Genomic DNA, 9953 nt, shown 5'->3' on the forward strand with positions numbered 1-9953 from the left:
GATTTTCCAGAGGTGACCGGCGCATCCCGACTCCGGGACAGCTTTTATAGGGCCACGGGAACCGCGGTGCCTCGGGATTGAGTCGCGGCYGCCGACTCATCGCTGCAATCACCGGTTCCGTGGCAGCTTCCCAGASTCCGACTAATTATCCCGGGATAATCCCGCCCGGCACGGCACGGGACGCTTCCGTGGCATCCCGAGCAGCCGGCCCTGGCCCCGGGGTGTTTTTTTGGGGAGCAGAGTCCTGGATGTGTGGGAACGGCTCTGGCAGGGGATTCGGGAATGGTCTCATGGGGATGGGGTTTTATCAGGATTTGTGTCGGGGCTGGATTTAGGATGGGGTTTTATTAGGATTTATTACAGGGTTGCATTTGGGATGGGGTTTTATTAGGATTTGTGTCGAGGTTGGATTTGGGATGGGGTTTTATCAGGATTTTTATGGGGGCTTGATTTGGGATGGGGTTTTCCCATTATTTATATCAGGTTTGGATTTGGGATGGGATTTTATTAGGATTTGTGTCGGGGCTGGATTTGGGATGGGGTTTTATCAGGATTTGTGTCGGGATTGGATTTGGGATGGGGTTTTATCAGGATTTACGTTGGGATTGGATTTGGGATGGATTTTCCCATTATTTATATCAAAGTTGGATTTGGGATGGATTTTATTAGGATTTATTACAGGGTGTGATTTGGGATGGGCTTTCCCATTTATCTCAAGGTTAGATTTGGGATGGGGTTTTATGAGGATTTACACTGGGATTGGATTTGGGATGGATTTTCCCATTATTTATGTCAGGGTTGGATTTTCCCAGGATTTATATTTGGGCTGGATTTGGGATGGGTTTTCCCAGGATTTATGTTAGGGTTGGATTTGGGATGGGGTTTTATCAGAATTTACGTTGGAGTTGGATTTGGGATGGGTTTTCCATGGGATTCTCCAGCTCCGGGGTTGGTTTTGGGATGGGGTTTTCCAATTATTTATGTCAGGGTTGGATTTGGGATGGGATTTTTATCAGGATTTATGTCAGGATTCGATTTGGGATGGGGTTTTATCAGGATTTGTGTCAGGATTGGATTTGGGATGGATTTTCCCATTATTTATATCAAGTTTGGATTTGGGATGGGTTTTCCATGGGATTCTCCATCTCCAGTGTTGGACTTGGCAGAGCTCTTCACCCACCCCACAATTCCCAGATTTTCGGGGTTTTTGCCCGGGCTTTGAGCAGGAATTTGTTTCTGCTGAGGAAAACCACAGAAACCAATCCCCCCCTGGGATGGGTGCAGCTCATTTTCCATAAAAATATTCGATTTTTTAATAAAAAAACTCCAATTTTCTCCCCTCCCTGAGGTTCCAGCTTGGAGTTGGTGTCATTGGAGCTCTCCTGGTCACCCTCAGCTCTCCCTGGAATCATCAGGGAGGGTCTGGATTAATTCCCGGATTTATTCCCGATGGAGAATTCCAGAATAAATTCGGGAGGAATTCGCCCTCCTTATTTTTTCCCCCTTGTGGAACAAAATCACCCCGGAACTCCCGAACTTCCTCCTTCATTTTCATTCCCGAATTATTCCGGGCCCTTTCTCCTGCCCGCAAAAACCACCGGGGCGGGGCTGTTTCTCTGAGTTCACCCCAAACTGCATTTTTAAATTAAAATAAATTAAAATATTCAGGCTTTGCTCCCCTCCCTGTGGGTTTGGGCTCGGCGTTGGTGTCACCGGGGCTGGGAATTGTTTTTGTCCTGGTTCCTCTCAGCTCTGCTGGAGCCAGCAGGGACAAATTGAGCTTTTTTGGGTTATTTCAGGGACAAAACATCCTTTTTTGGGGTTATTTCATGGACTAAATTATCCTTTTTTGGCCTTTTTTTGTGTCACGATGAACTCACGGAGGTGCTGAGCAGAATTTCAKTGATTTAAAGAAATTAATTCCAGATTTTTTTAGTTTTTCACTCCACGTTAGATCAGGATCGAATTTCGGGCTGGATGGATTTTATCAGCTCCGGGATCTTTTTGTCACCTCTGTCCCCGAGGTTGTCACCTGCCCTGGGAATGCGGCTCCGGTGACTCGCAGGTGACCGGGCTGGGTGGTGGCACTGGGGACAGGCTCAGGGGACAAAAATCCTCTTCCTGCAGCCGTGACTCAACTCCTCGTCCCCCATGGAGTGACAAAAAAATCCTCGGAAAAAACAAGAATTGATTTTTTTAAAATCGCTGAAATTCTGCTCAGTCCCTTCGTTGTGTCACCATGACAAAAAATAACCCCAAAAAAGGACAAATTTCCCCTGAAATTATCAAAAAAAAGAGGACAATTTTGGTCTGAAATAACCCCAAAAAAGGGCAACTTGTCCATGAAATAACCCCCAAAAAGGATGATTTGTCCCTGAAATAAACCCCAAAAAAAGGCAATTTGTCCCTGAAATAACTCCCAAAAAAGGGCAACTTTTCTGTGAAATAACCCCAAAAAGGACAATTTTTCCCTGAAATAACCCCAAAAAAGCACAATTTTTCCCTGAAATAACCCAAAAAAGCACAATTTTTCCCTGCTGCCTCCAGCAGAGCTGAGAGGAACCAGGACAAAAACAATTCCCAGCCCCGGTGACACCAACCCCGAGCCCAAACCCACAGGGAGGGGAGCGAAGCCTGAATATTTTAATGTTTTTTTTTAATTAAAAAATGCGGTTTGGKGTGAACTCACAGAAACGGCCCCGCCCCGGTGGTTTTTGCGGGCGGGAGAAAGGGCCCGGAATAATTCGGGAATGAAAATGAAGGAGGAAGTTCGGGAGTTCCGGGGTGATTTTGTCCCACATGGGGGAAAAAATAAGGAGGGTGAATTCCTCCCGAATTTATCCTGGAATTCTCCATCGGGAATAAATCCGGATTTTTCCTGCTCCCAACGTGTTCAGAACCACAAAAACGCGGCTCTGTTGGGGCTCCTCTCCTGCAGGAATTATTTCCTCGATCCAAACCCATAAATCTTCTGTTTTCATCCATTTTCAGCTCCGATTGCCGGAGGCGGGAACTTCCCTTCGACCAAAACGAGCAGTTCCCCTTTAATATTTATACAACCGATAAATAAATATCATAAATATAATTTTATGTGAATTTATCCAGCTCTGGGTGGCGAGAGGAGGGACGCCAGCAGAAATTTCTTCCCGGAAAGTGGGACCAGGCATCAGAATTCCCGAATTCGCTGATTCCGTCACCAAAATTCACCTTTTTTTTTTTCTCCTCTCTCCTTCTGTTCCTGTGCCGAGGTTCCATTTTGGTTCCATTTTGGCTCCATTTTGGTTCCATTTTCGGCATTCCCGGGGCTTTGGTTCACCCTCCTTCCATTCCCGAATTATCAACGGGAAAGGGGAGGAACCCCCGCGGTCCCACCCGGCTCCTCCTCCTGGGATTTTTTTTTTGGGATTTCCCTCCCTCAATTCCGCCCTGCCAGGACCNACCATGGGACCGAGTGCCACCATGGGACCGAGTGCCACCACGGGGACTGAGTGTCACCATGGGACCGAGTGCCACCATGGGACCGAGTGTCACCCCAGGGACCGAGTGTCACCCCAGGACCGAGTGCCACCATGGGACCGAGTGCCACCATAGGGACCGAGTGCCACCGTGGGGACAGAGTGTCACCATGGGGACCGAGTGCCACCATGGGGACTGAGTGTCACCATGGGGACCGAGTGCCACCATGGGACCGAGTGTCACCCTCGGGGACCGAGTGTCACCATGGAACCGAGTGTCACCATGGGACCGAGTGCCACCATGGGACCGAGTGCCACCCCAGGACCGAGTGCCACCATGGGACCGAGTGCCACCCCAGGACCGCGTGCCACCATGGGACCGAGTGCCACCACGGGGACTGAGTGTCACCATGGGACCGAGTGCCACCATGGGACCGAGTGCCACCCTCGGGGACTGAGTGACACCCCAGGACCGAGTGTCACCATGGGACCGAGTGTCACCACGGGGACCGAGTGTGACCATGGGACCGAGTGCCAGCACGGGGACTGAGTGTCACCATGGAACCGAGTGCCACCGTGGGACCGAGTGCCACCATGGAACCGAGTGTGACCATGGAACCGAATGCCACCCCAGGAACCGAGTGTCACCATGGGACCGAGTGTCACCATGGGACCGAGTGCCACCAGGGGGACAGAGTGTCACCATGGGACCGAGTGCCACCACGGGGACCGAGTGCCACCATGGGACCGAGTGCCACCCTCGGGGACCGAGTGCCACCATGGGACCGAGTGACACCCCAGGAACGAGTGCCACCATGGGACCGAGTGCCACCAGGGGGACAGAGTGTCACCATGGGGACCGAGTGCCACCATGGGACCGAGTGCCACCATGGGACCGAGTGCCACCAGGGGGACAGAGTGTCACCATGGGACCGAGTGCCACCAGGGGGACAGAGTGTCACCATGGGACCGAGTGACACCGTGGGAACCGAGTGTCACCATGGGACCGAGTGTCACCATGGAACCGAGTGCCACCCCAGGGACCGAGTGCCACCATGGGACCGAGTGCCACCCTCGGGGACCGAGTGCCACCCCAGGACCGAGTGTCACCCTGGGACCGAGTGCCACCCCAGAACCGAGTGTCACCACGGGGACCGAGTGTCACCATGGGACCGAGTGTGACCATGGGACCGAGTGCCACCGTGGGGACCGAGTGTGACCATGGGACCGAGTGCCACCGTGGGGACCGAGTGCCACCCTCGGGGACCGAGTGCCACCCCAGGACCGAGTGTCACCAACCACCAGAGCGCAGCATCGCCCCGCGGGAGCGGCTCCTGCAGCTGGAAAATCCCTTTGGATCCTCCCATCCTCTCCCTNCACCCCAGGAACGAGTGCCACCATGGGGACAGAGTGTCACCCCAGGAACGAGTGCCACCCTCGGGGACCGAGTGACACCCCAGGACCGAGTGTCACCATGGGACCGAGTGTCACCATGGGACTGAGTGTCACCCCAGGACCGAGTGCCACCACGGGGACCGAGTGCCACCCTCGGGGACCGAGTGTCACCCCAGGACCGAGTGCCACCACGGGGACCGAGTGTCACCCCAGGACCGAGTGTCACCCTCGGGGACCGAGTGCCACCATGGGGACCGAGTGTCACCTCAGGACCGAGTGCCACCATGGGGACAGAGTGTCACCGTGGGACCGAGTGTCACCCCAGGACCGAGTGCCACCCCAGGACCGAGTGCCACCCCAGGACCGAGTGCCACCCCAGGAACGAGTGCCACCCTCGGGGGCCGAGTGCCACCCCAGGAACGAGTGTCACCATGGGGACAGAGTGTCACCCCAGCAACGAGTGTCACCATGGGGACCGAGTGTCACCATGGGGACAGAGTGTCACCCCAGGACCGAGTGTCACCCTCGGGGACCGAGTGTCACCCCACGACCGAGTGCCACCACCGTGGGAACCAAGTGCCACCACGGAGACCGAGTGCCACCCCAGGACCGAGTGCCACCATGGGACCGAGTGTCACCCTCGGGGACCGAGTGTCACCAACCACCAGAGCGCAGCATCGCCCCGCGGGAGCGGCTCCTGCAGCTGGAAAATCCCTTTGGATCCTCCCATCCTCTCCCTCTCTCCAGGAAAAGTTTAAATTTAGGATTTGGCTCCGCCCAACCCCTTTTTTTTTTTTTTTTTTCCGCGGGATCCTCCCCGCGCCGCGCTGGGATTGAGAATTCCCGGTGAAATCCCGGGAATTCACGGGACGGGACACAGGGAATGGGATCAGGGGATTGGGGTGGGATTTGGGGAGGAATTTTTCCCTGGGAGGGTCTGGCCCAGGGAATTCCATGGATTCTCCATCCCTGGGAATGTCCAGGGCCGGGCTGGAGCCACCTGGGACAGTGGGAATGTCCCTGAACAGGGATTGGAACAGGATGAGCTTTATGGTCATCTCCAACCCAAATAATTGCAAATATTTCCACAATTCTACTCCACTCTATTCCAAACCATTCCACGATTCCGAACTGTTCCACAATTCCGCACCATTCCACGATTCCGAATAATTCCATAATTCCAAACCGTTCCACAATTCCAAACCATCCCAGGATTCTGAACCATTCTACAATTCCAAACCATTCCGTAATTCCAAACCATTCCACGATTCCAAACATTTCCAGGATTCCAAACCATTCCAGATTCTGAACCATTCCATAATTCCAAACCGTTCCACAATTCCGAACCATTCTACAATTCCAAAACATTCCATAATTCCAAAACATTCCCACAATTCCACTCCACAATTCCAAACCATTCCACGATTCCGAACTGTTCCACAATTCCAAACCATTCTGTAATTCCAAACATTTCCACAATTCCAAATCTTTCCACGATTGTGAACCATTTCATTCCACGATCCCAAACATTTCCACAATTCCAAACCATTCCATAATTCCAAACATTTCCACGATTCCAGACTATTCAAGATTCTGAACCATTCCATAATTCCAAACCATTCCACGATCCCAAACATTTCCACGATCCCAAACATTTCCACGATTCCGGGCCAAGGAGACGCTCGGCTCAGACTCTCTAATTAATAATTAAAGAGTTGCAAACGAGCGGCGAGAAGAAAACCCCGCTCATTATGGTTCAAATAGGATCAAACCCCGATTCGAGTGATTTAACAGCCCTGGGGGCAAAAAAACCCAAAATTATCCCAATGATTTCCATGGGAATGAAACTCCAGACTCGGAATCCTCTTGCTTCACCCTAAAAAGGTTTTATGACTTAATTAACTCTTGGTTTCTGTAATTAGGAGCTCTTTGTTCTGGGCCGGCCCCGGGGGAGGTTAAACCCGGCTTTAGGGTCACAGTGACCCCGGTGGCTCCTCAAAGCCTGGGCCAGGATCCAGAATTGAGCCCAAAAATCCCATCCGAGCCAGCCCAGGGAATTCTGGAATGGTTTGGGATGGAAAAATCCCTAAAGATCCTGGAATTGGGATGGAAAAAAACCCTAAAGATCCTGGAATTGGGATGGAAAAAACCGTAAAGATTCTGGAACTGCGATGGAAAAAAATCTAAAGATCCTGGAACTGGGATGAAAAAAACCCTAAAGATTCTGGAATTGGGATGGAAAAAAATCTGGAATTGGGATGGAAAAAAACCCTGATGATTCTGGAATTGGGGTGGAAAAAAAGGTAAAAATCCTGGAATTGGGATGGGAAAAAACCTAAAGGTTCTGGAATTGGGATGGAAACAAAACCCTGGAATTGGGATGGAAAAAACCCTAAAGATTCTGGAATTGGGATGGGAAAAAAAACCCCTAAAAATTCTGGAACTGGGATGGAAAAAATCCTGAAGATTCTGGAATTTGGATGGAAAAATCCTAAAGATCCTGGAATTGGGATGGAAAAAAAAACCCACTAAAGATTCTGGAACTGGGATGAAAAAACTCTGAAGATTCCGGAACTGGGATGGAAAAAACCCAAACATTCTGGAATTGGGATGAAAAAAAATCTGGAATTGGATGGAAAAAAACCCTAAAGATTCTGGAATTGGGATGGAAAAAAACCCTAAAGATCCGTGTTCAGGGACAATTGCCACTGTCCCGGGTGGCCCCGGACATTTCCAGTGACTCAGGGACAGTCGGGAGGGGACAGAGGGACAGGAGGTGACCCCGCGCCCGGCCCCACCCCCATCCTGGGTTAATTAACTCATCGCTCAGGTTCTAATTAACTCATGGCGAAGGTGCTAATTAAGCCTTTGTCCCGTGCCGTGAGCTCATGGCGATGATGTCCAGCCCGGGGCGGGGACAGACGCGACAATGAGGGATGAGCTGGGTGCGGGTGAAATCCGCCCCAAAGGCGCGGCAGGGCCGGTTCGGCCGCTCCCGAGTCACGGCGGGGCCGGAAAAATCCTAAATCNCTCCAGACTCGGAATCCTCTTGCTTCACCCTAAAAAGGTTTTATGACTTAATTAACTCTTGGTTTCTGTAATTAGGAGCTCTTTGTTCTGGGCCGGCCCCGGGGGAGGTTAAACCCGGCTTTAGGGTCACAGTGACCCCGGTGGCTCCTCAAAGCCTGGGCCAGGATCCAGAATTGAGCCCAAAAATCCCATCCGAGCCAGCCCAGGGAATTCTGGAATGGTTTGGGATGGAAAAAACCCTAAAGATCCTGGAATTGGGATGGAAAAAAACCCTGAAGATTCTGGAATTGGGATGGAAAAAAAAAAACCCCTAGAAAATATTGGAATTGGGATGGAAAAAACCCTAAAGATTCTGGAACTGGGATGGGAAAAAACCCCAGAAAATACTGGAATTGGGGTGGAAAAAATCCTAAAGATTCTGGAATTGGGATGGGAAAAACTCTAAAGATTCTGGAATGGTTTGGGATGGAAAAATCCCGAAAGATTCTGGAATTGCATGGGAAAGAAAACCCTAAAGATCCTGGAATTGGGATGGAAAAAAAAACCCTGAAAATCCTGTAATTGGGATGGAAAAATTCCTAAAGATTCTGGAATTGGGATGGAAAAAAAACCCTGAAGATTCTGGAATTGGGATGGAAAAAGCCCAGAAAATACTGGAATTGAGGTGGAAACAACCCTAAAAATCCTTAAAGATCCACATTCAGGGACAATTGCCACTGTCCCGGGTGGCCCCGGACATTTCCAGTGACTCAGGGACAGTCGGGAGGGGACAGAGGGACAGGAGGTGACCCCGCGCCCGGCCCCACCCCCATCCTGGCTTAATTAACTCATCGCTCAGGTTCTAATTAACTCATGGCGAAGGTGCTAATTAAGCCTTTGTCCCGTGCCGTGAGCTCATGGCGATGATGTCCAGCCCGGGGCGGGGACAGACGCGACAATGAGGGATGAGCTGGGTGCGGGTGAAATCCGCCCCAAAGGCGCGGCAGGGCCGGTTCGGCCGCTCCCGAGTCACGGCGGGGCCGGAAAAATCCTAAATCCGGAGGGGTGAAAGGTCCCTGGGATCGCTCCCTCTGTGCATAAAAATCCCAAATCCAGAGGGGTGAAAGGTCCCTGGGATCGCTCCCTCTGTGCACGAAAATCCCAAATTCAGGGGGCAAAAGGTCCCTGGGATCGCTCCCTCTATGCATAAAAATCCCAAATCCAGAGGGGTGAAAGGTCCCTGGGATCCTTCCCTCAGTGCACAAAAAATCCCAAATCTGGAGGGGTGAAAGGTTCCTGGGATCATTCTTTCGGTGCACAAAAAAATCCTAAATCTAACAGGGCAAAAGGTCCCTGGGATCGCTCCCTCTGTGCACGAAAAATCCTAAATCCGGAGGGGTGAAAGGTCCCTGGGATCCTTCTCTCCGTGCACAAAAAATCCCAAATCCGGAGGGGGAAATGTTCCTGAGATTCCTCCCTCAGTGCACAAAAAATCCCAAATCCGGGGGGGTAAAAGGTCCCTGGGATCCTTGTCTCCGTGCACAAAAATCCCAAATTATGGGGGATAAAAGTTCCCTGGGATATTTACCTCCGTGCACAAAAAAAATCCCAAATCCGGGGGGGCAAAGGGTTCCGGGATATTTCCCTCCGTGCACGAAAATCCCAAATCTGGCGGGGCAAAAGGTCCCTGGGATCCTCTCCGTGCACAAAAATCCCAAATCCTGGGGGGCAAAATTCATGGAAAATCCAGGGAGTCTTGAGGGAGGGCTCCTCACTTCCCAAAAAAATCCGATCCCATTTTTTTTGACCAAGCGAAGCCAAAAAACAGTTCCAGGATTTTTGGGGACATCGGGACCCCTCCCGAGATCCCAGACCGAGGATCCACCTCCCGTTTGGAGCTGCGGGAAAAAAAAATCCGGGAATGTGCCCGGGATATTCCCGAAAATCCCGGGATTTGTGGGATCGGGAGCAGCAATTCCCGCCCGGGGAAGGCCGGGGTGGGGCCGGGGATTTTTCCCGGGAATTTGGGGCGTTTTTGGGACTCGGCCCCGATTCCCCCTCGGTCCCCTCACGTCTCTCCCGTCGCTTTCCCGG

The sequence above is a fragment of the Malurus melanocephalus genome, unplaced genomic scaffold (genome assembly GCF_030028575.1).
Source record: "Malurus melanocephalus ecotype Western Australia unplaced genomic scaffold, MMel_1.1 scaffold_1032, whole genome shotgun sequence".
Taxonomy (NCBI): domain Eukaryota; kingdom Metazoa; phylum Chordata; class Aves; order Passeriformes; family Maluridae; genus Malurus; species Malurus melanocephalus.